Raw genomic sequence first — 6000 nt, 5'->3', positions numbered from 1 at the left:
GTACTCTCTCGCATACACTACTATACTCTCTCTCACATACACTACTATACTCTCTCACATATACGACTATACTCTCTCACATACACTACTATAGTCTCTCACATATACGACTATACTCTCTCACATACACTACTATAGTCTCTCACATACACTACTATATTCTCTCACATGTACTACTAAACTCTCACATACACTACTATACTCTCTCACATACACTACTATACTCTTTACTCTCTCACATACACTACTATACTCTCTCACATTCACTACTATACTCCTTCACATACACTACTATACTCTCTCACATACACGACTATACCCTCTCATACATACATGTAAAATGACTATAATAGTGAGTGTGCATGAGTATAGTGGTGTATGTGCAAGGTTATGATAGTGTGTGTAATACCAAGTATGAATTAAGGCCTAGACGGCCCCTCATATGCGTGCGTGCGTGTGCGTGCGTGTGTGTTTGTGTTCATCTGTCCATACTTTAGGAGGGAAGTTTGTGTGTGTGTGTGTGTGTGTGTGTGTGTGTGTGTTTGTGTTCATCTGTCCATACTTTAGGAGGGAAGTTTGTGTGTGTGTGTGTGTTTATGTGTGTGTGTGTTTGTGTTCATCTGTCCATACTTTAGGAGGGAAGTTTGTGTGTGTGTGTGTGTATGTGTGTGTGTGTTTGTGTTCATCTGTCCATACTTTAGGAGGGAAGTTTGTGTGTGTGTGTGTGTGTGTGTGTGTAAAGTGGCTTATATATGTGTTGATAAAAGGACTATCTGTGGGCTGAATGGGGTGTCATTGATGTATATGGATGGACTAATTGGTTATGGACGTTTATGATGTGGACTCTTGTTTGATTATACCCTAATTGGACTGCATACGGGGTTGTCTGTTCAGGTGATCCCTCTCTGTTTCAATGGCTAATGGTGGACTGGCCGTCTCCGAAATTGATGCTTGTGGATAGGCTGTATCTCCCTTTAAATACAGGCCTGCAAAGAGAGAACGGGAGGAGAACCGACGCAAGAACGCACCGAGGGCCGGGCGATCGGTAGACGCGGAAGTGGCTATGAGGACCGAAGATCACTGATACTACGCCCGCTAAGTATTTTTGAAAGGAACGTTGATTGTTCCCTTACCTGTGCTTTGAGTTGAACTGTCTTAGTGCTGTCTCGCGGTGTCCTGATTCCTGGTGTTGCTACCCTTGCAGCGGTGCGGAGGCGACAACGGAGTATTCCCCCCGACGAGGGGATCGGCTGATCGGATTAGACGTCGGGTGGCTCGAGTCAACGTTCTCAAACTTCGTTGCTAAGGGAAGTCCTCCTTGTAGTATTAAGCCAGAGTGACCATTAGCCCATCACCCTATAGAGTGTTTATCGTTGTGCCTTGTGAGAGCTGCCTTCTGAGACACTTTGTTTGTTTGTTTCCGGAAGCTGGGAATCCCCGCGGAACGGCTCGCGTTGATGACATCACAACCACGAAGGGAATCCCGGAATCTTCCTGCAACTTGAGCCCTGGGGGCGTGGCCTCGGCCGACTGGACTCGGACTACGTTATAGGGACTGTGTGAGTGGTTCAACCTATGGAACTTGTGTTTTCCAGAAATACTTTTGTACTGGTCGGAGGGAGGCCTGCCCGACCAGTACTGTCTTTTCCCTCCACTTAAAGACTGTTGGAAGGGGAGTGGCGCCACCAGGGGTGGACAGCATATTACATCCCCTGCCATTGTCTGCTGCTCTCGTCTTACTGTGTGGCGGGTGACTTTTTCTGAGTGCATTTTGTGCCCTGGTGTGTTTGTGTGTTGTGAGACATTTTGTAGTGAGATTTTGGTGTGTTATCTTGCGATGTGTGTGCTGCTATGGTAACAGGTTTCTTGGGGTGTGGGTATACATATGAAGCTGGTTAAACTCGTGAGCTGTCAGTCAGTGTGCTAGCGTGCTGTGCGTGCTCCTGCCCTCTAGTGGTGGTCTAGATCTCACTTCCCCCTATGCCGAACAGTGTTTTATGCTGCTTGTACTAATAAATATTGTTGTTATACTACTACTACTGCCTCTGTGTTGTCTGTGGCTCGGGAGGATTTGGTTATTGTGAAACCTAGCAAGTGCAATTGTGACGTGTGTGTGTGTGAGTGTGTGTGTGTGTGTGTGTGTGTGTGAGAGTGTGACTGACACTTCCAAATATAAGATAAGAGTGTGCCTGAACCGATATAAAGTTTTAGTGTGTCTGTGTCTCCATGGTTACACACACATACACAGACACACACAGAATGCCACAACCAAGGGTCAGTACTGACTAGGCACATTTGGTCTGTGGACTGATGAAATGTGTGTGACCTCAACAGAGTGTAGGTAGTGAATGCAGTGCTATGTGTTTCCACACACACACACACACACACACATCCAGGTGGACTTCTGAGGCATGCTGTGTGCATGTAAAGTGCATTAATGAGATGGTGCCATTGTCATTCTCAGAAGTGCATGTGTGTGTGTGTGTGTGCACATAGATAGATATATCGATCCTTGTCAATTGTCATTGTACACAGAATACAACGAGACATTGTTTGTCACAGATAAGCTAAAAAAACAAAGACTAAAAAATATACATAAAATAAATTAAATAAATAGATAGTTACACATGATATGCCAATTGCACTAGTACCCATATCAATAGTGTGCAGTGACCAGAGGCGGACAGAGTACACAGCTTCATTACTTGAGTAAAAGTACAGATACTCTTTGCTAAATTTTACTCAAGTACAAGTAAAAGTACAACAGTCAGATGTCTACTTAAGTAAAAGCACTGAAGTACTTGTTTTTAAAAGTACTTGTTTTTAAAAGTACTTGAGTATCAAGAGTACAAGAGTAGCCTATATTTTCTAAATATTGCATTACTACTGCCACAGTGCTTACATTTATGTACAGAAACGTCCTACACGGAGTTATGAAAAATGTTAATGTTAATACCTTGGAGAATGTAAAAGGAATTGAGGAATCAAGTCATTTTCATATTTTTACCATGTTTTCAGGGATGTAGGCAGTATTTCTAATACATGTATTTAAAATACGTATTTCAAATCAAAATACTATTTTGTAATTGAAACACTTGAAGCGAAAACTTTAACTTGTTCAGAAAATTGAAATAGTCTGGCGAGGTGGGGCCACAGGTTGGCACATTCCCGGGATGGACCTGTTGTGTCTTCATCCATTGTTTCGTCCATGGTTTCGTCTCTTATCCAAATCTGACCAGAGGTGATTGCTGATAGGCTGTCCATATCAGTGGCGCCTGCACAATCCAATCACGTTTGAGAGGAAAACAACAAATTGAGGGTTTCTGAGATTTTTCTTTTTTCCTTTTTTTTAGAAAGTAGTAACTGGTACTCACAGTTATGGATAGAAATGTAGTGGAGTAAAGAGTACAATATTTGCCTCTCAAATGTACTTGAGTAAAGTCATGAGTACTCCCCAAAAATGATACTCGAGTAAAGTACAGATCCCTCAAAAATTTTTAAAAAGTTTCTTATGTTAATACACTATGACAAGCCAGCTGTAATCTGCCACTTTCTTTGTCTCTCATGCGCACGCGAGGTGCTTACCCCATGAAGTGGAGGAAGTGAAGTTAGTTCTATCAGAAAGACTCAGGGAGGTGAAGTGAAGTTAGTTTTATCAGAAAGACTCAGGGAGGTACAATGAAAGTTAACACACGTTGACAACGGGAGAGATGGAACTAACGACTGGCCTTTGGCCGTAGTAACCATCCATTTAGAACTAGTAACGGCAGTTTGTGCTGCAAGTTGAGAAATTAGTTGATATGTGGTGGAAAGAAGTAGTTCTACAAACAATACAGTTTTAGAGATTAAAACGTTTTCATTATAACAGGAAATGAACACAATGGCAACAGTGGAATAAGCAGGATAATGGACTCCACACCATTCGACTATACAAAGTTAATACACTTTTCCTCCGCTTCGTGTTGGGTATTAACTTTGTATAGTCGAACGGCGTGTCGTCCATTATCCCTTACATATTCCATTCCTATGGGTTGTTCTGAAATGTAAACTCTGCATCGACAGAAATGAAAACTGTAATTCAGATTGAGTGGAATCTACACAGTCTACAGTAGAAGATGCACGTTTTTGGCTAAGCAAACCTGTGTGTACGTGTAGAACTTGGGGTGAGGGATGTCGTCCTACCCTAACCCTTTCACTGCATGTAGGCAGCTTGGCCTGGTTTCATACTGTGTCTGGCCTCTGCTTTAGCTTGGCCTGGTTTCCGTTTAGAGGGAAAAGAAACTTACCGATTTACAAAGCCGCAGCATAAAACACGTATCCTCAGTGAGGCCATAAAATGTTGTCGTGTAAGGTCAAAGTCCTTCAAATTACAGTAGTAGTTAGTACAGTATGTAAGGCATTTTTGTTCACACTATTGGAAACGTGTGTGTGTGTGTGTGTCCCCTTATCTGGGCATTCTGAGGTGATGCCAGGAAATAAACAATACACTCACACACATTATCACTCACTCACACAAAGGTACAATTAACAACTCATAAAATCAGTTGGTGTTTCATCTTAGTTTCGCTATAAAAACATTGTCAAAAACCCAGCCTTGAAGTATTGCAAATGTATTCTGAGAAGAATTAAATCCTCATGAAGAAATAAATATGTCTAACAAACACATGCATGCCACAATTATTGGCACCCCTGTATTTAATTATCTGTGCACGCCTCCTGTTGTCAATCAAATACTCTTCTCCTGCATTTCATAAAGTTGGAGAATAATAAAGCCAGAAATACAAGAGCATTCCTCTCTTCAGAATATCTCCAGATCGTCCAGACTCCAGAATATCTCCAGATCATCCAGATTCCAGAATATCTCCGGAATGTCCAGATTCCAGAATATCTCCAGATCGTCCAGATTCTAGAATATCTCTTGAATGTCCAGATTCCTGGGTCCTCTCTTGTGCAACTCAATAGAGTTAAGATCAGAGGACTGAGATAATCATGGCAGCAATAACATTTTTATGGAAATGCATTTTGGATCATTTACCTGCTGGATGGTGCAATCATGAGCCACTTTTAGTGTCTTGACAGAGGCGTCCAGATTTTGATTTAAAATATTCGGGTAATTGATACAGTTCATGATAGCATCAACCCTATGGTGCGAACCGCATAGCCTTTGCATTACCATACCTTCCTATGCACAGAGAATCACAGGCTCAGTCCCTGCCTCAGTCATTGCAAGCGCCTCTGATTGATTAATCACCACTATGTGGATACTGTTTTTAGAATTGATTTAGATTAAGTGTTAGTTAGTATAATTTGTATTTTAGTATATTCAGTATATTCTTTATTAGTAGGGGGGATTATCAACAAAAAAGGGCCTACAGTAATCGTTACTCGGTGGATAGAAGCACCAAAATTGGTACAAACACTCTTTATGATGTATCTCATCATTTGAGAAGGGGTGCCCAAAATTTCTGGTTCATTTAGGTCATTTTTTAAGGGAAAATCCAAGATGGCCGCCTAAAACGACCCAAGGATAATAAAACATTACATAGTTGGGCATCATGGTTTATTCTGCTACTTTATTATTTTACATTTGATATATATAGAGATGGTTAACAAATAATATGTGTAAGATAATCCCTGAAAATAATCTTACATGCCTTTTATACAGCTTTAAAGGGGGGAAAACAGGCTTAAAATGGTCAGAATGACATGACTCCCCAAATGAATCCTCATCTGAGAAGTTAATTATTTATGTATGCATAACATAAATATTTTTAAAAACTTTTGGAAGAATCACTTAATAATTTTCAAAAGACAGTTTATTGCTAAAATTTCCACATGATCAGAGATCAAGCCCTAAATAGGGACACAACTCATTGACCAAATGTTATGCCAGTGTTAGCGTTAGCATTAGCCAATGTAGAACCACTAGCTGGGTTCCAATTATCAAGCTAAATCTAGGCAAACAAAGGCATCCCTAGGCTAATTGTGTCCCCATGATCA

This window comes from Alosa sapidissima, chromosome 1, assembly GCF_018492685.1.
Source record: "Alosa sapidissima isolate fAloSap1 chromosome 1, fAloSap1.pri, whole genome shotgun sequence".
In the NCBI taxonomy this organism is placed as follows: Eukaryota; Metazoa; Chordata; class Actinopteri; order Clupeiformes; family Clupeidae; genus Alosa; species Alosa sapidissima.
This window is presented reverse-complemented; position numbering follows the sequence as displayed.